Genomic DNA, 26665 nt, shown 5'->3' with positions numbered 1-26665 from the left:
CGAAGAGCTTCATCTCTTCCACCAGATCATCAGTAAGGTCCACTGTCCAGCACCGGTACCTCAGTCTCTCTATCGGGGGATGTACTAGCTCCCGATGATCGTGCGGAAGCTGTTGCTCACTGTACTCCTCGTCCTCCAGGGAGATATCACTGCCGGAGTCCGAATCTTCACTGGCAGCATAGTCACTGTCGTCTGCCTCTTGACGGTGCGGTGGGGTTCTCTGAGCTGGATCTGTGATAACGATGCCTATGTTCACTGTGCGTGGCTTCTTGTTGCCGGACTTCTTCTTCATAGGGGCCTTCCCCTTTCATTTCCTTTCTACTTGATATCTGGCTTCCTCTCCGTCATCCTCGTCTTTCTCTTCTTCGGGTTCCTTCTCAGCTTGTTGAAAATTGATCCTGGGCAGTAGGACTGGTCTCCTTGTGGCCTACTGACCTGGATGCAAGGTCCAGACCCTCAGCCATCCCTTCAGCCTCTTCACCTTGGCCACTCAGTGTTGGAGAGACCGCTTCGTTTGCCCTTGCAGTATCCTCTAAGTCAGTAGTAGGCAAAAACTCCTCCCCAGGTTTTGTGGGAGTAGCCCTTTTCTCATCACTCAAGATCTCCACCGGATCTACCTCCGTGTTCGGCTTCGCCTTACTAGCTGCCCACTTTCCTAAGCATCGTTGAGATACCCTTTGCGGCTATGGTTGTTATGCCCTAGGGTCGCCCTTCAACACCAACTTCCTCTTGACTGCCTTTGGTTTAGTCACCAGAGGTGCTACTGGTTTTGGTATCTCCGCTCTTGCTTCTGTTTCTTCTGCTTCCACATGCACATCACTCTTCCCCGCCTCTGTCTGGGGGTTCACTGATTCTGGCTCTTTCTCTCCTTCCCTGCCTTCTTCATCTTCTCCTACTGCCCTAGATGTGAGGTTCAGATCCTCAACCATCGTGGCAGTATCATCTATGGTTTACTCCATCCAAAATCGCCTGGAATTCGTCATCCGTCATTAGGCCTTTTTTCTTGGCCGTCTCATTTAAATCTATCTCTTCCCTCGCCGTTCCTTGAGAAACAGTCCCCGCCACCAGCATTTTCTCTGGTTCATCGTCTCCCTGTAGGCTCCCCTGTTCCCTGCTTTTCCTCGCTTCACGTTCATCTAAGTCGGAATTGTAGTGGGCGGATATGGGGTCAACCTCCATCGAATCACTTTATTGTGGAGTTTGGGAGGATTCCGAAGATTCTGGCGGTACGGTTACCGATGGAGATTTTTTTTCTGGTGGAATTTCGACGGAGATCATAATGGAAACAGTAGGTTGTACCGTGGGTTGCACATTCGGTTCAGATGGGGCTCCTCTGGTCACGTCCCCTGATCCCCCTATTTGACTGAAACCGGCCAACGCCGCTGTCCAGTCCCGATTAGGGTCTTGTAGTCGCAGAAACTCCGCCATGGCGTCTAAAGAAATCATCGTCGGCGCCTGAGGAATTGGCGCCGGAGATGGCGGGTTCGGAGGTCGCGCTTCCATGGGCGGTTGCGCTTCTGGGGTTTCTTCCCTGCGGTGAGCATTAGATTTCTCGCCTTTACTTTCTTCGCCCAGGCTTTCTTTCCCATAGTTTAGATCGGCGATTTTCGGTGGAAATGAGGTGTTGGTTTTTTTTTTCGTTTTTTTCTGTGGAAGGTCGGAAGATTTTGCAGAGAGAATATTTAGGCGAGGGTTTGTGAAGTGAAAATGGGACGGATGATTTGATAATGTGGTAGGAATAGGGCAGGTATGGGTTGTAACCGGCTGTAGGCAGTTTCTAGGTAGCGCCGATTCGAGGGAGAGATGGTTGGGAAAGCTGGCTCTGTGATTGGTGGTTGCCCCTCCTTTTTCTACTCACGCGCCCTGTCAGTTGCTGCCCGCCTGCAAAGCTGCAGCAAGCTCCCAAATTCAAATTCTGCCCTATAATGATTTCCCCCTATATTTTCCTAGAGTAGAAACAAAGTAAAAGGGACACTTAAATAAATTGGGGAGTTTCACCAAAATGGTATTCTGATGGTCGGTACGTACTCCCAATTAACTAGCATGCAAAGGTTCAAATTAATTAACTACCTCATATGTACCATATTTACATCTTCCTTAGGAAAATTGGAATTCTACTTTGCCATCATATGTACATTACGCTAAAAGTAGCTTGCCCAGTGGAATTCCGATCCCCATCCTACCGGTCAGTATGAAACCTGAGTATGTGGTTGCAGTGGGATCTCATCCACTACAGCCACATCACTATTGGCCGTAAATACCTTCAGCCTATGCCCATTCACAATAAAAGGTTCAGAGTTAGGAAGACTCCCTGAAATCTCCACTGCTCCATTAGAATGAAGTGCGGTGATGACATAAGGCCCTGTCCATTTCGACTTGTGTTTTCCAGGCATGAGCTTCAACCTCGACTGGAAGAGTAGTACTTTCTGCCCAACATGAAGATCCTTGGTCCTCAGATTCCTATCGTGCCACAATTTGGTTCGCTCTTTGTACCACATGGCTGAATCAAACGACTTCAATCTGAGTTCCTCTAACTCCTGCAGCTGCAGCTTCCTTTCCTCTTCACAGGCTGTAGCATCCATATTCGCTTGCTGTACTGCCCAGTATGATCGGTGCTCAATTCCCACTGGTAAGTGGCACATCTTTCCAAAAATGATTCGGTACGGGGACATTCCTATTGGGGTTTTGTAGGTTGTGCGATATGCCCATAGAGCATCCTCTAACCTCATACACCAGTCCTTCCTGGAAGGATTTACGGTCTACTCCAGAATCTTCTTTATCTCTCAGTTAGAGATCTCTGCTTGCCCGTTCGCTTGCGGGTGGTAGGGGCTTGATAGTCTGTGATGCACACCGTACTTCTTCATCAAGGCTTCGATGGTGCGGTTACAGAAGTGGGTGCCTTGATCGGATATTATGGCCCTTGGTACTCCGAATCAACTGAAAATGTTACTTTTGAGGAACTTGGCTACCTCCCTTGCTTCACACGTGCTCGTGGCCTTGGCCTCTACCCATTTGGAGACGTAGTCAACTGCAACTAAGATATATAAGTTCCCATACGACGAGGGAAAAGGCCCCATGAAATCCATCCCGCATATGTCGAACAACTCACAAACAATGATCGGGACTTGCGGCATTTCGTCTCGCGTGGATATTCCACCGGTCAGTTGACAACGCTCACAACTTCTACAAAACTCGTAGGCATCTTTGTTGAGGGTTGGCTAATAAAATCCGCTGTCCAGAATCTTTCTCGCCGTCTTCTTGGGACCGAAATGTCCTCCACATGCCAGAGAGTGGCAATGCGTCAATACGTCCCTCTGCTCCTAGTCAGGAACGCATCTTCTTATCACTTGATCGGCTCCTACCCTCCAAAGATACGGGTCATCCCAAAAGTAGTATTTCGACTCACTCTTAATCTTCATTCTTTGAGCTTTGGTGACGTTCAGCACTTCAGGAAGCTTTCCTGAAACGAGGTAGTTGGCTAGGTCCGCATACCATGGCTCCTCCCCTACTTTTTCCATTCCTCTTTCTGTCACATCCTGGCCAGTAAGCTTCATCACTTCTTCCCAGTCAATTTTTCTGAAGGAGAAAATAACTTCACACAAGTGTTCTTCCGGGAATCGATCTCTCACCTCCTCGCTATTTTCATCCTGCACTATCCTGCTCAAATGATCCGCACCTTATTCTCAACTCCTTTCTTGTCTTCCACCTCCCAATCGAACTCTTGTAACAAGAGTACCCATCGGATTAAGCGGGGTTTGGATTCTGTCTTGGTAACCAGGTACTTAATGGCTGCATGGTCAGTATAAACGATGACCCTTGACCCCAACAAGTACTGCCGAAACTTCTCAAATGAATAAACCACGGCTAGCATCTCCTTCTCCGTGGTATCATAATTCCTTTGAGCTTGATTCAATGTCTTAGATGCATAAAAGATCACATACCTTTTTTCCCTCGATCTTCTAACCCAGAACCGCTCCTACTGCATAATCGCTGGCATCACACATCACTTCGAATGGATGATCCCAGTCAGGAGCCCGGATAATCAGTGCGGATATCAGCTTTTCCTTGAGCAAGTTGAAAGCAGCCTTGCATTGATCATCAAAATTGAATCCTACTTCGTTTTGGAGGAGTCTGGTGAGGGGTTGGGCAATTTTGGTGAAGTCTTTAATGAATCGGGATAAAATCCCGCGTGCCCCAGAAAACCCCTTATTTTCTTCTGGTCAGTAGGAAAAGGTAGTTTGGAAATGATGTCCACTTTGGCTTGATCCACCTGGATACCCCTCTCTGACACCACGTGCCCTAGGACGATGCCCTCTGTGACCATGAAATGACATTTCTCAAAATTCAAGACTAGGCTCTTCGCTCGACACCTCTCCAAGACTACATCCAAATGACGAAGGCATGAGTCAAAAGAGTCTCCGTAGACTGTGTCATCCATGAATATTTCTATACACTCCTCAATTAGATCAAAAAATATGCTCATCATGCATCGCTGAAATGTTCCCGGAGCGTTGAATAGTCCGAACGGCATGCGTCTGTACGCATAGGTTCCAAACGGGCAGGTGAAGGTAGTTTTATCCTGGTCTTCAGGATTCACGTAAATCTAAAAATACCCGTTGTACCCATCCAAAAAACAAAAGTACTTCTTCCCAGCCAGTCGCTCCAACATCTGATCGATGAACGGTAGGGGGAAGTGGTCTTTCCTGGTCGCGGCGTTCAGCTTGCGGTAGTCTATGCACATCCGCCAACCAGTGACTAACCTTGTCGGTATCAGCTCATTCCTCTCATTTTGAACCACTTGAACCCCGGACTTCTTGGGGACCATGTGCACAGGGCTGACCCACTCGCTATCGGGCACCGAATAGATAATTCCTAATGACAACAACTTCAAGATTTCCTTCAATATTTCCTCCCGCATGTTGGGATTCACCTTTCTCTGCGAATCTCGATGTGCCTTCGCCCCTTCTTCTAGCCTAATATGATGCATGCAGACGTCAGGGCTTATTTCCACCAAATCTGTAAGGCTCCATCAAATTGCTTTCATGTTCCTGCCTAGAACGGTCAGTAGCCTTAATTCTTGCTCCTTTGTCAGGCTACTGCTTATTATCACCGGATATAAGTTTTCCTCCCCGAGAAAGGCATGCTTCAGGGTTGCTGACAACTTCTTCAATTCAACTTGTGGGGGAAGTGTGTCTGCTGGGAGAGGGTTTCTTGCAGCATCCCCTTCCTTTTCTAATTTTTCCTCTGAGAGTTCATCTGTACTGACTGGTAGCTTAGCCCCTGCGGCTCCAATAAATTCTGATTGTTGGCAGAAGTCCTTAATAGCTCCTTCTATCTCTTCATCAGTTAACCCTTGGCTAATGATCAGGTCACACCATGCAGCTGCCTCTACATCAGCCTGCCCATATACATCCAATGCTTGTAGCTTTTCCTGCAATAATTCAGTCTCAAGAAAATCTTAGACTAGAGGGTCAATTACATCCACATAGCATAGATTATCAGAATCGATAGGCTTTTTCATGGCCTCATTGATATCAAAGGTAAACTTTTCTCCATGAAAATCAATACAAATTGTTCCCTCAGCCATATCTACAATCGTCTTGGCTGTCCTAAGAAATGGCCTTCCTAACAAAATACCGCTAGACTCCCTAGCTTCATACTCAACCATCTTGATCACGTAAAAGTCAGCAGGATAAGTAAAATCATGTACTCTCACCAAAACATTCTCTAACACTCCATCAGGACTTATACACGACCTATCAGCCAGTTGGATTAATACCCTAGTGCTAGATAATGTTATTCCTTTCAGCCGATTATAAACTGACAACGGCATAACATTTATAGAAGCTCCCAGATCACACATTGCATGCTCGATTTTTACATCTCCTATAGTTATAGGCAAAGTGAACATGCCTGGGTCTGCTCTCTTGGGTGGTAGCTTTTCTTGCACAATTGCTGACGCTATCCCTTCCACCATGATCTTCCCATCCTTCTGGGCTTTCCCGGCTATGAATTCTTTGATAAATTTTCCAAGTGGGGGTAGCTTCACGGCTTGGAGGAATGGTATGGTGACATCCACCTTCCCAAAAATTGACATGTAATCCACTGGGTTTTCCTTCTTCCTCTTGGTCACGAAACGATAAGGGAATGGCGTTTTCCCTTTCTCTTCTTCGACCAGCTCCTCGACAGCCTTCCCGGAGTCTTTCTCAGGCACATTCTGGGCTGGAGTTTCCTTCGTCAGTTCTTTTTCCTTAGATGAGTCCACCTTGGGCTGCCTGCTTCCGGTTTCACTGTTCCTCGACGGTTCCTCACTCAAGAAAAATGAATCTTGCATTTGGGGTAGAAGTTTGTGTAGCTCCTCTTCCGAGACAGCGTCTCTCAGTAATGTTGCTCCACTTGATTCTCCACTGGACTTATTTGGTTTGGGCCCCTCATAAGAGGTAACGGACCGCAATGTGTCCTTGCTCACATTTGCTTTCTCAGGCACATGGACTGTAGACCAGAGTTTCCCTGAATTTCCTTTTAACTTACCCATCGAACTTGCCAGCTGGGCCAACTGCCTATTCATCATATCAATGTTCGCTTTATGCTCCTTCTGGGCTTTCTGCATCCCCTGCACTACTTCATTATTGGACTGCAACTCACCCTTGATGCCCTGCTGCGAAGCAATCAATTCTCCAATCATATCCTTCATAGATCGTCTTGACCTGTTAGGATATTGAGACTGATTTGGCCCTTGGTGCTGGTTATACTGGGAATTTTGGTTGGGCTGAAAATTTTGGAAGTTTTGCTGGTTCTGGTTAGGTGGGTACTGGTTATACTGCCCAGGAGGGTTGTACCGGTCTTGGTGATTTTGGTTTTGGAACTGGTTTTGGTTTTGCTGATGTTGTTGACCCTGATTAGGCTGATTCTGGTAATTTTGAAAGTTTCTCTGGTTGGGTGGTATATAAACAGGGTTCGGGTTCTGGTTTTGTGAGTTCTGGTTATGGATTTGTTGGTTCCTTCCTGACCTGTTGGCTTTGTGGTCAGGATATGCTGGGTCACGATTGGGATTCTGGTTCGGGTGGAGGTTGTATTGGTTCTGACCTTGACCTTTTGGCTCTGATTTTGGTTCCCGTCTCCCCATCGAAAGTTCTGATGGTCCCTCCATGGTGCGTCCCGCTGCCTTCCCTGGATCCAATTCCCATTAGAATTATAGTACCCCGCAGCATTGACTTGCTCCATATTGACGAAATCATTAGGCTGATCATAGCCTGGTCCTTGATGTCCCTGCTCTGTAACCTTGTAGTTCCTAGTTAGGGAAATGGGTGGTCCGTTCTTCTCGATCGCGCTAAGGAGTGTCTTCTTCAATTCATCCATTTTCAAATCCATCTTCTGCTCTAACTTGTGCTCCTGGTCAGTAGACAAGGCACTAACAATCCTTTCTCTGCTGTAACCATCTCTTGAATTGTCGTACTCCTTCTTTGCACTCAATAACTTCCCTAGGACTCTTTTAGCTTCACTGACCCTTAACTGCGTGAAACTTCCTCCAGACGAGGAGTTTGCTAGGTCCTTTGTTGCCTTGTTCATCCCCTCATAAAAGGTATGATGTATTTCTATATCGGCCATACGATGATTCAGACATGCATCCAAGAGGCTCATATATTTTGCCCAATGGTCACTCATGGGTTCATCGTACCCTTGTTTCACACTAGTGATCTCTCTCTTCAGCGCGCTCGTCTTTGATGACGGGAAGAATTCCCCTAAGAATGCCGACTTGAAATCTGCCCAACTCTCAATGGAATTGGGGGGCAGTCGCATGAACCAGGTGTTAGCCTCCCATTTTAGAACGAACGGTAAAGCCTTCAATCTATAGTCATCCTCGGTCACCCCTGCTGGCCTTCTCTGTACCCTACAAATCTTACAGAACTCATGAAGGAATTCGTAAGGGCCTTCAAAGCTCTTTCCACAGTACGTGGGCAGGATTGCAATAACATGGGGCTTCACATCACAGGCTGTCTGCCCCGGGGTGACTACTATAGCTTGCGGTGGTTCTCCTTCGGTATGCGCATTCAGCGTTCCGATCTCTGGATCATCATCATCGTGGTCAGCCATTCTCCTTGGATTGCCTTCCAACTGTAGCCTTAGATTGTCTGGTATTCCTCCTTCTATGGTGTCTTGTTCTTCGTCACTACACGAGCCTAAATCAGACAAAGCTGTCGACAGGCCGGATCGAGTGGTTACGGGTATAGATCCTCGCTGAAGTACCTTAGGTATCCACTGGTCAGGAGCCGAACTGCTTCTCATAAACTGAAATAAAAAGAAATAGAAAAATTATCCACAATATGTAAGCCAAAGTTTCACACACAATAACAGTTAATAACGCCATTCATCCCCGGCAACGGCGCCATTTGAAAGAGCAGGTTTGTGTCAGGTGTCGTATCGAGCGCAGGATGCATCCTACTGATAAGGATGGAACCCCAGCTATGCCTGAACCTGGTATCAATAATTCCTCAACCCACTTCTACTGACTAGTATAGTGGACGTAAGGGCCGAATCCCACAGAGATGAATGCGCTTTGGGAATTGTGGTGAAATTCTGGAAAGGTTTGGTTAGCTACCACGCTTTGGGTTGAGACTTTACCTAGATTGGAACTTAAGATGTTACTCTACCGACTAGGAGGCGGGGAGAAAGATGATTGACATGTAACTGTGTACGTGGAAAGTGGGGAGCATAGGTTTCAAGAAATATATGGAAAGTACGAGTTTACTATAAAAGGCTAAACGGAATATCAGAGGAAAAGAGGTAGTTAGGTGACTAGGCCTACAGATCTGAAAATGGACAACTGAAAAGTAAAGAAAAGTAAAGGACAAAAGCAAAAGTAGCTAAAAAGTAAAAGTGGTCCCAAATTTGGATGTGGACATTGTCTTCTCCAACAAGTATGAACACAAATCAAACAACTCAGATTCCATGAACGAGAAATGCAGAATAACAACTTCATAAGAACAGATCTAATAATTAAAACTCCAAATCAAAAGATTAAACTAACGAAACTGAAATTACGCTTAACCAGACTTTCACACTTAACCATTTCAGATCTAAAATCTAACAGCTATCTAGGCTTGCAAACTCAGACAGATTAACTACAGGAATGAAAACATGCGATTCAACACTGGAAATTACCGTAACTACTGGATTTAAGGTATCTAGGCAGAAAAGAACGAGATCAACAAGAACCGAGGCATAAAAACAACTTCTTATCATAGAAAAGTTTGGATCACAACTAAGACTGCAAAGAAGCAAATATTGAAAGTGCAACAAATCCAACGTAAGAAAACAAAGTGCGATTAACTAAGAAAGCAAATAAAGATTGTTTTCCACTCCGGGCGATGAAACTCTTAACACTACAGAACGTGCTGACTGGAACGAAAAGATGTGGAACTCTGGCGAATTGAGGAGCTTCAGGTGACCATGGCTGTCAGCGAGGAACGAGAATATGAAGGATAATGGTGAAGGATAGATCTATCGAAGAGAGATTGCTAACTAAGTGTAGGAGTGGATGAACTAATTGATGATCTTTCTCTCTCCAAGTGGCTTCCTTTTATAGGGAGGCCTCCCTTGATTTTTAGGGTAGACTTCAAACATGAAATGACTCTTTTGCCCCCTTTCTTGCGGCTGATCTTCACATCTATCCTTCTTCTCCATCTCGAGCCTTTTTTGGCATGCATACTGGTCAGGATAGCAACATACTGACGCCCTTCTCACCTGAATTCTCCTAACATTCCCATACTGGCTAGAACACTTCCCTGCACACTTTAACAACTATTTTGCAGATATATTTCAATTATGCACATTATACTGACCAGTAAACAAGGCCTAGAATACGACTTATCACTATCTTCGATTCTTGATCGAATCAACGAGGTAATTTGGCTAACTCCGTAGTATGCATGTTAGGGATTTTATATTCTAAAGCATGATTTTAATTCAAGCTATGAGCATGATACATGTGATAATTACGCGAATAGAGTTTGTCTAAATAATCTGCTAAATAGATCAAATTTATGTGATCGGTAATTGATGCACGCTTCAGCTGTCAACCCCTTCAATTGGTATCAGAGCCAGTCTTTGGCTCTGATTATTTGGATTTAAATTTCGCGAAATTCATGTATGCATGTGTTATTTGCTTATGAAGCATGTTCTTGGTGTTTTTGTTAATTTGTTATGCATGTTAAACTCAAGAACTATCGAATCAAAGAACTTGAATTACACGATCGTACGAGACGTGCGATCCGTCGGTGCTAGCGCCGAGGCGGATCTGCCACGTACGATCGGGAGAGGGTTGTCGATTGAGTGGGAGCCGAGGGATCGCGGTCACGAGGAGACGCGCAGACGAGCGTGGGCTCGTGTACGCCGCCAGCCGAGACCGCAAACCAAGCCGGAACCCGCGTCGAGATCGAAATGACGGAAGGTGTGGCACGGCAGTTCGACCGATAACATGCCGGGGTGCCGAGCCAGGAAGCCGAGAACCATAGGCGGAAGGGTCAAGAGGGATGGCGGCGCTGGCCGAGAGCAGCCGCGCTGTCCCGCGAGCTGCTGGCTGGGAGAGCGCCCCACCCAGAGCATCGGATAGGCCGAGACGGGGTCCGAGCTGGCTGAGAGCAGGCGCGCCACCGCGCGTTTTGCTAGCCGAGGGCTCGAGCCTCCCTACGGAACGCTGGCCGAGATACGTCGGCACCCGACGGTCGAGACGACCGAGACGGGCGCTCGCCGCTGGCCAAGACGCGGCGACACCTGATGGCTCGATGGGCCGAGACGCTAGCGCACCACCTGCGTGCCGGTGGCCGAGACGCTGCGTGCGTCGTGTTCCGACGATGAACTCGTCGGATCTTCGTCGTTCATCGTTCGTGTGAACCTCGTACGATGAGATAACGATGAAGGATTATTTTAATGATTATTTAATTATTTTATTAAAAGATATCATTAAAATATTATTATTTAATGGAAATAAAATCTTTTTGGAAGATTTGTCTAGATTTTAGGAATAATTTTATTATTATCTATATCTATGGAAATAAATAATATTGTTTTATTCCTAGATGATATAGATGAGAATAATTTAATAGTTTCCTAATATTTATCTAGACTTTAGGAATAATTTTATTATTATCTATATCTATGGAAATAAATAATATTGTTTTATTCCTAGATGATATAGATGAGAATAATTTAATAGTTTCCTAATATTTATCTAGACTTTAGGAATATTTTTATTATTTTCTATATCTATGGAAATAAATAATATTATTTTGATTCCTAGATGATATAGATGAGAATAATTTATAGTTTCCTAATATTTATATATCTAAGATCCTAAAAAGGATAGATATGTATGAATACATTAAATAATGAAATATATCTTCCTAATCTTGAACATGGAATTAATTTGAATTTAATTTTTCATGTCTTATTAAGAATTAAATAATTTATTTATTTTAGACATATCTTATAGTAGAGATGAATAAGAATTATATTCTAGAACAATAATTTCCTAAAGGAAGATACCAATTAATAAAAGATTTAATTATCCAGCAAATTAAATACCAACAGAATTTAATTAAGCCTTAAACTGCCTCTAGGCTAAGGATAATTAAAGAAAAACCATAACCCAAAATATCTAAGCTATAATTATGAACTCAATGTTTGTATATGGTCTCCACCAATTGGTCTGCAATTTATGAAGCTTTTTTTCTAATATTATCGCTACCTGCACTGTGGGGACAATAATCCTAAGAAATAGCAAGTTAATATGGCGAACTTCTCAAATATAAATGGTATGAACTAGAATGTGGTTTCCAATATTATCGCCACCTGCTCTGTGGGGACAATAATCCTAAGAAACTACGAGATTCAGAAGTCCACACAGGATTATGAGATAGCTTGATCTTGTTAGCAGCACATAAGCATTGTTATGGGAGTGTGTTGTAGAAATGAGATTCTGTAATGCTAATGTCACGACCGCCCATACAAGAGTACCACAACGCGGCGATTGTGACCGACATGCATGGATAACAATTTAAAAAGGACATCTTGATTAATTTAAAAGAAGAAAAACAACTTTGGTTGAAGAGTTTAAAGTTAAATTTTTTTTTTTTGAAATGACATAAGGTAAAATACTTTTAAAGGACAACGGGAAAAATTAGACTTAAGAAATACACCCACTGAAACTAAAGTTGAACAAAAACTTAACTTAAATCTCGAAGAATAAAATTTTCAAAAGACAACGTAAACACTAGTTTAAAACTCATCACCACCATACATGTTCAAACACAAAACATAAAGGAAAGATTAAGTCTTGAGTCATAGTTCAAGTTATAGCAGCGGAAAATACGGTTTAAGGAGAGTCAAGGACGACGCCTATGTATAACGACACAACGCATCCTAAGTACTTAAGCCGGCTCAACATCCACCGCAACATCCCGCTCAACCTGCACATAAGAAAATAATATGCAGGGCTGAGTACTTGTTGTACTCAATGGGCTCATGCCGAAAACATTTTAATAATAGTTATGTTATCCATACCAGTGATCTCGAGTTTTATGTAGTAAGAAAATATCACGAGAAACACAAAAATATTCAAGTCTGGCCAGACAATTTATCTCCCCACTTTTCACATCAATCCAACAATCACAATCACAGTGCGACGAAAGTGTGGCCACACTATTCGCCCACGAGACCGGCCGACTTGCAAGGACGGCTCACGATCCCACCAGTGTACACAGCCCGATAGGGTTTACGGCCCTACTCAGACCCGAATTCGTTTCACAACACAGCCGTATAGCCTAACGGAGTAAACTCATACGAACTAGGCATCAGGCACAGAATCTCATAACAAAAACAACAAGGCATGACATAATAGTTAAACCACCCTTATATCTCCACATAATATTTTTCGGAAAAGTAAAGAGGTTTGAAAAGAAAGCCCACCTCGTTCTCATAGCAATTCACAACCCAACTTAGCAACTCTCGATCCTCGAGTTCACGACTACACAACACCCTTGTCAAAGACAACACAATTAGTTTCCCCCGACAACATATTACTATGCATGTCCTATCGATTCTCTCGTCGTTTTTCTCAAATCCCCGACCCAACATACGTCACAAGGATGGGAGAACTCATCGTAACATATTTCGATTTATCACACGTGATCACATCATTTAGACACGTTCCTTGGACATACATGTATCATATAATACTTTTAAACATGAAAATACATGTTATTTTAACAAGGCAGAAAACTGGCAGAACTGCGCGACCGTTTTGTAAAACTCACTATAAAATCCCCCGACGTCAAAAGATGCTAAATTTTGGTCACAATACAGAGGACACATTCAAGTTCATCCATGAAATTTTTCACACCGAAATCACGTCATTTAGTCAGTCATATCATATATTAAACTCTCTGGTCGGAACATACAATTTCTGACAGTTTTGCGCAGTTCGTTTGAACTATCCACCATAAATTCATCCAATGCCCAAAAAGGCTGAAAATTTAACACGACTCAGAAGACACTTCAAATATTCATATAGTTCAAGAATCGCATCAATCGGAGGTCATTTGGTCAGTCAAACAGAAAACGAAACATTCATGGCGAGAACTCACGTTTCTGGCAGATTTGCGCAGTCAACTTCAAAAATTTATTAAAAATTTATTTTTCGATAAAACAACAGGCTGAAATTCACACGAGACACAGAAAACACCTTGAAGTTTACTCAGTAAAAATTTCGTAGCAAAATTCATTCGTTTGATGGGTCGAATACAGATCATAAGTCACTGGTCGTGCATCACAGATTTCTAGTTCAAATTCGGGATTAGGGTTTTTAAAACTTCCACAACACAATCACCGATTTTTCATGCTTGAAAACACATAATCATGCTTACACGTTCCTCATACACATATTTGCATACTACCTCATATTATTCACAAATATTTCGATCCAATACACATGATTCCAATCAACAACGTAAAAATCAAACAAGTTCTTACGAACACACAATTTCCCTCCCGTTAAAACTTGCGATCTATCAAACCTACACTCTCTACATGCATGTAGGACTCAAAACATGGTTCAAAAGAGAAGGAGAAGAAAAAGTGTGCAAATATACCTTCCTTTACAAAAACCAATCGGTAGAAAAGAAGAACGAAGCGATCCGTCGGAAACTCTCGAAGGTACTTTCAATGGATGCAAGAATAAGCTTGAATGGAAATTTTTGGAGATGGGAGAGTGGAGAGGGGGAGGAGACGTGTGAGGGAGGGAGAAAGGAGGAGGGAGCGTTGAAAAAGTGGGGGCTAGGTTTAGGGATTAGTTTAATTTATACATTAGGTTTAATTCACACCCACTTAAAAAAATAATTAAATTGTGGGAGGATAAAATAAAATTCCCCAATTTAAGGAACAAAATAGGCGTGTGAATGGGGATAAATTTCGAAAATTTGCTGATTTAAGTAGCAAGGAAAAATAACAATATTTACTTGGAGAGAGATATACTCACAACTTTGGAAATAAAATAATGAGTATTTCATGAATAAGGGAACAAAATAAATTAAATCTCCAAGTAGGAAATAATATGGTAGTGGACAAAAATTTCAAGGACTTTGCACAAGGAAATTATTTAAATCCCCAATTAAATAGAATAGGATTTAAATTAGGTAATTTCTTTAAGAAAAAGGCTCCCATAAAATAGGCAACAATTAATTAAATTCCCACAAGGGAAAATAAGCATAGGAGGCGTGTGACATGAAGGAAAAGTAGAAGAAAAATATTCACATCCCCAATTAATTAGACATAGGAATTAGTATGGTATTTAATTGAATAAAAGGAATTCAACAAAATAGGAAACAAATACATTATCCCCCAAAATTTAGTGAAGGGGCCGAAAATTATTAGGCTAAAGTAGCCAAGGAAATGTTCCAACTCTCTCTATTTATTTTGGGTGAAGAAATAATATGTGGCATGATTTAATTGGATTTAATTTAAAAGAAGAGAGTCAATAAAGCACCAATTAAATCAAATGAAAAATAATCCAATCTCCTATTGGAGATTTTTGAAACTCCCAAGGATAAAAGGATGGAGTTCGAATTTCATGTAGTGTAATTTAAGGTCCATTGGTTTGGATTTAATTTAGAAAAATGTCCCAAAACAATTAATTAAATCCACAAAAGAAGTACTATTTCAATAATTAGGGAGGGCCGAATTTTTCAATGAATTGACATGAGAAAGAATAAATGCATGATCCTATTAATTATTTCCCCACATTGGAATAACATAAATCTCAAGCTCATCATTCCACAATAACCACGTCAATTTATTTCACACAAAGCACTTAATCACATAGAATCAAACGTTTCAGAATTCCCCAAAATTCCAATTACATAAAAAAAAGTCACAAAAGTTTGGGATGTTACATCCTTCCCCTCTAAACAGAAATTTCATCCCGAAATTTAAACGTCTCACACAAACAGCTCGGGAAACTTTTCTTTCATCTTCTCTTCTAACTCCCACGTAGCTTCCTCGGGACCATGGTGCTTCCACAACACCTTCACGGACGCTATCGACTTCGAAGCTCTTGTACCTTCCGATCTACTATTGCTTCGGGCCTTTCCTCGTAGCTCATGTCGGGGGTTAGGATCACTTCCTCTTGATGAATCACATGTTTGGGGTCGAACACGTACTTGTGCAACTGCGACACGTGGAACACGTTGTGCACGTTCCCAAAGCTGGGAGGTAACGCCAATCGATACGCTACAGGACCTACTTCGTCGATGATCTCGTACGGTCCCACAAAACGCGGTTTCAGCTTGCCTTTCACTCCAAATCTCACAACTCCTCTCGTCGGGGATACCTTCAAGAACACTTTGTCACCAACGTTGAATTTGATTTCCGTTCGACGCACATCAGCATACGACTTCTGTCTATCTTGAGCTTCCTTGATCCTTGCGCGGATTTGGTGCACAATTTCGGTCATCTCCTTTATAGCGTCGGGTCCTAACATCTTCCTCTCGCCAACTTCATCCCAATAAAGTGGGGATTGACACTTTCTGCCGTACAGGGCTTCATACGGAGCCATATCGATCGTCGCTTGATAGCTATTGTTGTAGGCGAATTCAACCAATGGTAGAACCGTTTCCCAACTTTCCCCTCGATCTAAGACAACTGCTCGCAACATATCTTCAAGTGTCTGAATCGTCCTCTCGGACTGCCCATCCGATTGCGGGTGATATGCAGTGCTGAAGTTCAGTTGTGTGCCCAATTCGCGTTGCATACTCATCCAAAACTTTGATGTGAACTTCGTATCGCGGTCGGATACAATGGTCTTTGGTACTCCGTGCAATCGCACAATCTCGTTCACGTAGAGCTTTGCTAGTTTGTCCGCGCCATAAGTAATCTTGATCGGTAAGAAGTGCGCGCTTTTAGTAAGTCGATCAATGATCACCCAGATCGCAGTGTTGCCCTTCTGTGACTTTGGCAAACCCGTCACGAAATCCATAGCTAGAAGCTCCCACTTCCATTCGGGAATTTCGAGCGGTTATAACTTCCCATATGGCCGTTGGTGTAAGGCCATCACTTGTTGGCATGCTAGACATCGTTCCACAAATGACGCTACGTCTCCTTTCATTCCATTCCACCAAAATCGTTGTTTCAAATCCCGATACATCTTCGTGCTTCCGGGGTGTGCGGTGTAAGGCGTGTCGTGCGCTTCACTCAAAATCTCCTCTTTTAGCACCTCATCGTTTGGCACACACAATCGTCCATCATACGTCAAAGCATTATCCGCCTCCTCACGGTAATGATCAAACTTCTCGGCTCTCACCTTCGCACGTAACTCCTCCAACTTTCCATCACGTCGTTGGGCTTCTATGAGCTTGGTCCTCAAGTCTTGCTCAATCACTAGCGTCGCCAATCTTGCACCCACTGTCTCAGGCGCTTTCACTATCTCCAAACTCATCTTGTCGAACTCGTGAATCAACGCTTCCTCTTGCGTTAGGAAATAAGCCAGTTGAGGTTGGTTCTTCCTACTCAAAGCATCGGCGACCACGTTCGCCTTGCCCGGATGGTAATTAATACCGCAGTCATAGTCTTTCACGACCTCTAACCAACGTCGTTGTCGCATGTTTAGCTCCTTCTGCTCGAAGAAGTACTTGAGACTCTTGTGATCGGTGTAGATTTCGCATCTCACTCCGTAGAGATGATGTCTCCAAATTTTCAGCGCATGCACCACTGCTGCTAACTCCAAATCGTGCGTCGGAAAATTCAACTCATTCGGTCTCAACTGTCGGGAAGTATATGCTATCACCTTCCCCTCTTGCATTAACACACATCCTAATCCTACTTTCAACGCGTCCGTATAGACGGCGAAGTCCTTGTCGGGTTCTGGTACCGCTAGGACTGGTGCTGTAGTCAATTTCTCCTTCAATAGTTGGAAACTCGCCTCGCACTCTGGCGTCCAAACCACCTTAATTCCTTTCTTTAGTAGTTGCGTCATCGGTCTTGCAATCTTAGAGAATCCCTCGATGAATCGTCGATAATATCCCGCCAATCCCAAGAAACTGCGGATTTCACTTGGCGTTTTCGGCGATTTCCAATTCTGTACGGCCTCAACCTTTGCTGGGTCTACTTGAATCCCATTTGCCGTCACAATATGACCAAGGAAGTTCACTCGAGTCAACCAAAACTCACACTTACTGAACTTGGCATAAAGTTTCTCCCTTTGCAACGTTTCCAACACTGTTCGTAGGTGCTGTCCATGCTCCTCCTCGTTCTTCGAGTATACCAACACGTCGTCGATGAAGACTAACACAAACTTGTCAAGATACTCGTGGAAAACTCGGTTCATCAAGTCCATGAAAACGGCTGGGGCATTGGTCAGCCCAAAAGGCATCACGACGAATTCATAATGGCCATAACGAGTGCGAAAAGCAGTCTTAGGCACATCCTCTCGTCGGACCTTTAGTTGATGATACCCTGATCTCAAATCCATTTTCGAGAATACGCTCGCTCCTCGAAGTTGGTCAAACAAGTCGTCAATCCTTGGCAGTGGGTACTTATTCTTTAAAGTCATCTTGTTAAGCTCACGATAGTCGATGCACATCCTCATCGTTCCATCCTTCTTCTTAACGAACAAAACTGGTGCTCCCCATGGTGACACACTGGGTCGAATGAAACCCAAGTCTAACAGTTCCTGCAACTGAACCTTCAACTCGGCCAACTCCTTAGGGGCCATTCGGTATGGTGCCTTTGACACTGGCGCAGACCCTGGTTCCAAATCAATAGCGAACTCCACTTGTCTGTCGGGTGGCGGTCCTGGCAAAGCTTCGGGAAACACATCGGGAAAATCTCGCACTACTTCCACGTCTTCCACTTTCAACTCCTTCTTTTCCTCCCCATTCAAGTACACCAGAAATGTCGGACGCCCTTTTCTTATCATCGTAGTTGCATGCAAAGCAGAGATTATGGAGGTTCGTCGGTTCATGGAGATCCCATACAAGATAGTCGGCTCTTCGCCCGGGGCTTGAAAAGATATCTGCCTCTCTTTACAGTTAACCGTTGCGTGGTTCTCGGTAAGCCAATCCATTCCCAAGATTATGTCTACATTCTCCAAAGGCATAACGTGCAAAAGCTGGGCCACTATTCCTAATTCTCCTAACAAAAACTCTATGTTCGAGCAAGTTCTCACAATGTCAATCAATCCTCCAACCGGTGAAGATACATTCAATTTCGCTTCAAGCTTAGTAGTAACAAGTTCTAAAGCATTCACACATGACATGGAAATAAAAGAATGCGAAGCACCCGTATCAAACAGCACAATAATAGGCAATTGTTGGAGCTTTCCCATACCTGCCAAATTCTCCTTGCCCTTGTTGGCTTGGGGTTCCTGCCCTAGATTCCCCTTGAGTGCATATGCCCTTGCTTGTTGTGGGGCCACTTGTCGGATTGGTTGAGGCTGCTGTGGTGGTCTCTGTCCTTGCCCATTCTTCACTCCACCTTTGTTGTTGTTTGGGCACTCTCGAGACATGTGCCCATTTCCACCGCATGCATAACACCGAATGCCTCCAACTCGGCACTCCCCAACATGATGCTTGGAGCACCGATTACAATAGGGTGTTCTCTGCGGGTTTCCCCTCTGATGTGGCACAATTTGGCGCCCATGATTCTGTGGTTTCCGAAAAGTGGAGAAACGCCTCTTGTTGTCAAAAGGAGCTCGGTTTCCCTCCCATTTCCTCTTGTCTCTAAAGTTCGCTTGGGGTACAGATGGGGTAGGGTTTGTTGTCCTCTCATTCTTGGGCAGTGCTTCCTCCACATCTAAGGCACAGCCCAATACCTCGGAATAAGGAATTCCCCTGCGACTAGCCACCGCTACCCTTATCTCTGGCCTAAGGCCGGAACGGAACTTCGCGGCCATCTTCTCGTCTGTATCCACCAATTCTGGCGCATAACGAGTCATCTCACATAGGGCACGGTCGTACTCCGTGACCGTCATACTTCCTTGTTTTAAAGTGTGGAACTCCACTGCCTTCGCCCGCCGATAACTCATGGGAACATACTTATTGTAAACTTCTTCCTTACACTCCTCCCAAGTAAGCGCCTCACGGCGAGCGGGGTCCATAGTTCTCTTCTTCGTTTCCTACCAAAAGTCAGCGGGTCCTGTCAGCTGATACGTCACGCAGGCCAGACGTTCTCTGTCCGTGCATCCCATAAACTCAAAGACACGCTCAATGTCGCGTACCCATGCCTCCACCTTCGGGGGCTCTCCCAATCCATCGAATTTGGGTGGGTTCTCTTTCCGAAAGGCTTTGATGTACTCCCTTTCGTTTGGTTGGGGTAGAGGTGGTGGTGGAGGCGGGGGCGGATTCCCGACACTTCCTTCCGTCTGTTCCCCCATATTGTTCCCCACATGCGGACCACGTCTACGTCTTGGGGGCATGTTGATCTAAAACACAGGTTAGCACCGTTGTGAGTACATCGTTAATAAAACATCATCGCTTTCATGCACGCGTACGATACGATAAAAACACAAGTACTTAAAAGCACGTGAAAAGGGAAGCTTCCATAAACAACGTGGGAAAAGAAAGACATAACATTCGATCGGAAAATGAAAAGGTACTACTTCCACCGTTTTAACAACTTAAGGAAAAAAGAAACAACATCACTCATCTAACTAGTGTTAATATCTTCTTCCGGGTCTTCTTCCTCTTCCGGGTCATCTTCCTCTTCCGGGTCCTCTTCCTCTTCTACGTGATACTCGTCGACCATGCGGAGGGCTTCTTCGATATCCATGCCATCCTCCACATAATCATCCTCAAAACCCGAAACCATGCTTTCTTGTGGTACGACTTCTCTTTCTGCCGTGGGTTTAACCTCGATCACGTCTTTGTCTTCCCATACCGTTTCATCTTTTCCTTCTTGTGTCGACGGTGGTCGCTCGGAACGTGAGTCAATCAAAGCACACGTTAAGGCCTTTAGAAAACCTTTCATGTCGCCAGCCATCATCTGGTTTCTTGGTTCGTACCACGTGAACCGACTGGCTGTTGTTTCCATCCAAGGCTCCCAATTGTCGGGCATCAACTCAATTAGTCTCCTTATGCCACCATAGGCCGTTACATGGTACCCGCAGACATCTCGCCATAGGGTCTCAAAACGGGCAACAACCTCTCTCAAGGCTTTGCCTTCCTCTCTCTCATAGTGGTCGTAATCATATATCGCTTGTCGCATTCTGGCACTATACTAACTGCTCTTGAGCGCGGTTCGTTTCGTTCGCACCATCTATGTGAAGACGAAAGTTTCTTTTAAAACACCAAAAGTATTATTGTTTGTTCGAAAAAGTTCTTAAGTTTGTCGCGTAGTTTGAAAGTTTGTCGTTGTCTTAACGTTTCATATCTTTGCATGTTATCGTTGTAGTATTTTCGCGCATAACACACATCTAGGAACATCACTAACTTCATGCTCACACATATTCATACCATATCAATATCACGTTTGTACACACAAGGAATGTTTTATTTACCATGTCAATCATTCTCGTATTCCATGCAATCATGCTATTACAACATCATATTTATGCACATAATACGTGTTTAAGTTATCATACCCAGTATGCTCATATAATCACTCCATTACAACTCATCCTCATGCATATCATTCATTCACATACGTAACTTGTCAACGCCATATCATATCATCATACATTTTCATGCATCAATCTTCCATACTTTCAACGATTTAAACATACCTCACTTTCATCGGTTGAGCGTGATGCTTGGATGTTGAGCCTTCGTGACACTTCTAGTCAAATAAGGGTTCACTAACTTAGACTTAAAGTGAAAGAAGACTCTCGGACCAGAGCGAAAGAACAAAGCTCTGTAACCACTCTGTCACGACCGCCCATACAAGAGTACCACAACGCGGCGATCGTGACCGATATGCATGGATAACAATTTAAAAATGACATCTTGATTAATTTAAAAGAAGAAAAACAACTTAGGTTGAAGAGTTTAAAGTTAAAATGTTTTTTTTTTTTGAAATGACATAAGGTAAAATACTTTTAAAGGACAACGGGAAAAATTAGACTTAAGAAATACACCCACTGAAACTAAAGTTGAACAAAAACTTAACTTAAATCTCGAAGAATAAAATTTTCAAAGGACAACGTAAACACTAGTTTAAAACTCATCACCACCATACATGTTCAAACACAAAACATAAAGGAAAGATTAAGTCTTGAGTCATAGTTCAAGTTATAGCAGTGGAAAATACGGTTTAAGGAGAGTCAAGGACGAAGCCTATGTATGACGATACAACGCATCCTAAGTACTTAAGCCGGCTCAACATCCACCGCAACATCCCGCTCAACCTGCACATAAGAAAATAATATGCAGGGCTGAGTACTTGTTGTACTCAATGGGCTCATGCCGAAAATATTTTAATAATAGTTATGTCATCCATACCAGTGATCTCGAGTTTTATGTAGTAAGAAAATATCACGAGAAACACAAAAATATTCAAGTCTGGCCAGACAATTTATCTCCCCACTTTTCACATCAATCCAACAATCACAATCACAGTGCGACGAAAGTGTGGCCACACTATTCGCCCACGAGACCGGCCGACTTGCAAGGACGGCTCACGATCCCACCAGTGTACTCAGCCCGATAGGGTTTACGGCCCTACTCGGACCCGAATTCGTTTCACAACACAGCCATATAGCCTAACGGAGTAAACTCATACGAACTAGGCATCAGTCACACAATCTCATAACAAAAACAACATGGCATGACATAACAGTTAAACCACCCTTATATCTCCACATAATATTTTTCGGAAAAGTAAAGAGGTTTGAAAAGAAAGCCCACCTCGTTCTCTTAGCAATTCACAACCCAACTTAGCAACTCTCGATCCTCGAGTTCACGACTACACAACACCCTTGTCAAAGACAACACAATTAGTTTCCCCCGACAACATATTACTATGCATGTCCTATCGATTCTCTCGTCGTTTTTCTCAAATCCCCGACCCAACATACGTCACAAGGATGGGAGAACTCAATGTAACACATTTCGATTTATCACATGTGATCACATCATTTAGACACGTTCCTTGGACATACATGTATCATATAATACTTTTAAACATGAAAATACGTGTTATTTTAACAAGGCAGAAAACTGGCAGAACTGCGCGACCGTTTTGTAAAAATCACTATAAAATCCCCCAACGTCAAAAGATGCTAAATTCTTTTCACAATACAGAGGACACATTCAAGTTCATCCATGAAATTTTTCACACCGAAATCACGTCATTTAGTCAGTCATATCATATATTAAACTCTCTGGTCGGAACATACAATTTCTGACAGTTTTGCGCAGTTGGTTTGAAAAATCCACCATAAATTCATCCAATGCCCAAAAAGGCTGAATATTTAACACGACTCAGAAGACACTTCAAATTTTCATATAGTTCAAGAATTCGCATCAATCGGAAGACATTTGGTCAGTCAAACAGAAAATGAAACATTCATGGCGAGAACTCACGTTTCTGGCAGATTTGCGCAGTCAACTATAAAAATTTATTAAAAATTTATTTTTCAATAAAACAACAGGCTGAAATTCACACGAGACACAGAAAACACCTTGAAGTTTACTCAGTAAAAATTTCGTAGCAAAATTCGTTCGTTTGATGGGTCGAATACAGATCATAAGTCACTGGTCGTGCATCACAGATTTCTGGTTCAAATTCGGGATTAGGGTTTTTAAAACTTCCACAACACAACCACCAATTTTTCATGCTTGAAAACACATAATCATGCTTACACGTTCCTCATACACATATTTGCATACTACCTCATATTATTCACAAATATTTCGATCCAATACACATGATTCCAATCAACAACGTAAAAATCAAACAAGTTCTTACGAACACACAATTTCCCTCCCGTTAAAACTTGCGATCTATCAAACCTACACTCTCTACATGCATGTAGGACTCAAAACATGGTTCAAAAGAGAAGGAGAAGAAAAAGTGTGCAAATATACCTTTCTTTACAAAAACCAATCGGTAGAAGAGAAGAACGAAGCGATCCGTCGGAAACTCTTGAAGGTACTTTCAATGGATGCAAGAATAAGCTTGAATGGAAGATTTTTGGAGATGGGAGAGTGGAGAGGGGGAGGAGACGTGTGAGGGAGGGAGAAAGGAGGAGGGAGCGTTGAAAAAGTGGGGCTAGGTTTAGGGATTAGTTTAATTTATACATTAGGTTTAATTCACACCCACTTAAAAAAATAATTAAATTGTCGGAGGATAAAATAAAATTCCCCAATTTAAGGAACAAAATAGGCGTGTGAATGGGGATAAATTTCGAAAATTTGCTGATTTAAGTAGCAAGGAAAAATAACAATATTTACTTGGAGAGAGATATACTCACAACTTAGGAAATAAAATAATGAGTATTTCATGAATAAGGGAACAAAATAAATTAAATCTCCAAGTAGGAAATAATATGGTAGTGGACGAAAATTTCAAGGACTTTGCACAAGGAAATTATTTAAATCCCCAATTAAATAGAATAGGATTTAAATTAGGTAATTTCTTTAAGAAAAAGGCTCCCATAAAATAGGCAACAATTAATTAAATTCCCACAAGGGAAAATAAGCATAGGAGGCGTGTGACATGAAGGAAAAGTATAAGAAAAATATTCACATCCCCAATTAATTAGACATAGGAATTAGTATGGTATTTAATTGAATAAAAGGAATTCCACAAAATAGGAAACAAATACGTTATCCCCCAAAATTTAGTGAAGGGGCCGAAAATTATTAGGCTAAAGTAGCCAAGGAAATGTTCCAACTCTCTCTATTTATTTTGGGTGAAGAAATAATATGTGGCATGATTTAATTGGATTTAATTTAAAAGAAGAGAGTCAATAAAGCACCAATTAAATCAAATGAAAAATAATCCAATCTCCTATTGGAGATTTTCGAAACTCCCAAGGATAAAAGGATGGAGTTCGAATTTCATGTAGTGTAATTTAAGGTCCATTGGTTTGGATTTAATTTGGAAAAATGTCCCAAAACAATTAATTAAATCCACAAAAGAAGTACTATTTCAATAATTAGGGAGGGCCGAATTTTTCAATGAATTGACTTGAGAAAGAATAAATGCATGATCCTATTAATTATTTCCCCACATTGGAATAACATAAATCTCAAGCTCGTCATTCCACAATAACCACGTCAATTTATTTCACACAAGCACTTAATCACATAGAATCAAACGTTTCAGAATTCCCCAAAATTCCAATTACATAAAAAGAAGTCACAAAAGTTTGGGATGTTACATCCTTCCCCTCTAAACAGAAATTTCGTCCCGAAATTTAAACGTCTCACACAAACAGCTCGGGAAACATTTCTTTCATCTTCTCTTCTAACTCCCACGTAGCTTCCTCGGGACCATGGTGCTTCCACAACACCTTCACGGACGCTATCGACTTGTTTCGAAGCTCTTGTACCTTCCGATCTAGTATTGTTTCGGGCCTTTCCTCGTAGCTCATGTCGGGGGTTAGGATCACTTCCTCTTGATGAATCACATGTTTGGGGTCGAACACGTACTTGCGCAACTGCGACACGTGGAACACGTTGTGCACGTTCCCAAAGCTGGGAGGTAACGCCAATCGATACGCTACAGGACCTACTTCGTCGATGATCTCGTACAGTCCCACAAAACGCGGTTTCAGCTTGCCTTTCACTCCAAATCTCACAACTCCTCTCATCGGGGATACCTTCAAGAACACTTTGTCACCAACGTTGAATTTGATTTCCGTTCGACGCACATCAGCATACGACTTCTGTCTATCTTGAGCTTCCTTGATCCTTGCGCGGATTTGGTGCACAATTTCGGTCATCTCCTTTATAGCGTCGGGTCCTAACATCTTCCTCTCGCCAACTTCATCCCAATAAAGTGGGGATTGACACTTTCTGCCGTACAGGGCTTCATACGGAGCCATATCGATCGTCGCTTGATAGCTATTGTTGTAGGCGAATTCAACCAATGGTAGAACCGTTTCCCAACTTTCCCCTCGATCTAAGACAACTGCTCGCAACATATCTTCAAGTGTCTGAATCGTCCTCTCGGACTGCCCATCCGATTGCGGGTGATATGCAGTGCTGAAGTTCAGTTATGTGCCCAATTCGCGTTGCATACTCATCCAAAACTTTGATGTGAACTTCGTATCGCGGTCGGATACAATGGTCTTTGGTACTCCGTGCAATCGCACAATCTCGTTCACGTAGAGCTTTGCTAGTTTGTCCGCGCCATAAGTAATCTTGATCGGTAAGAAGTGCGCGCTTTTAGTAAGTCGATCAATGATCACCCATATCGCAGTGTTGCCCTTCTGTGACTTTGGCAAACCCGTCACGAAATCCAGAGCTAGAAGCTCCCACTTCCATTCGGGAATTTTGAGCGGTTGTAACTTCTCATATGGCCGTTGGTGTAAGGCCTTCACTTGTTGGCATGCTAAACATCGTTCCACAAATGACGCTACGTCTCCTTTCATTCCATTCCACCAAAACCGTTGTTTCAAATCCCGATACATCTTCGTGCTTCCGGGGTGTGCGGTGTAAGGCGTGTCGTGCGCTTCACTCAAAATCTCCTCTTTTAGCACCTCATCGTTTGGCACACACAATCGTCCATCATACGTCAAAGCATTATCCGCCTCCTCACGGTAATGATCAAACTTCTCGGCTCTCACCTTCGCACGTAACTCCTCCAACTTTCCATCACGTCGCTGGGCTTCTATGAGCTTGGTCCTCAAGTCTTGCTCAATCACTAACGTCGCCAATCTTGCACCCACTGTCTCAGGCGCTTTCACTATCTCCAAACTCATCTTGTCGAACTCGTGAATCAACGCTTCCTCTTGCGTTAGGAAATAAGCCAGTTGAGGTTGGTTCTTCCTACTCAAAGCATCGGCGACCACGTTCGCCTTGCCCGGATGGTAATTAATACCGCAGTCATAGTCTTTCACGACCTCTAACCAACGTCTTTGTCGCATGTTTAGCTCCTTCTGCTCGAAGAAGTACTTGAGACTCTTGTGATCGGTGTAGATTTCGCATCTCACTCAGTAGAGATGATGTCTCCA

This window comes from Salvia splendens, chromosome 8 (assembly GCF_004379255.2).
Source record: "Salvia splendens isolate huo1 chromosome 8, SspV2, whole genome shotgun sequence".
Taxonomy (NCBI): Eukaryota; Viridiplantae; Streptophyta; class Magnoliopsida; order Lamiales; family Lamiaceae; genus Salvia; species Salvia splendens.
The sequence above is the reverse complement of the archived record's forward strand: the minus strand, read 5'-3'. Positions refer to the sequence as shown.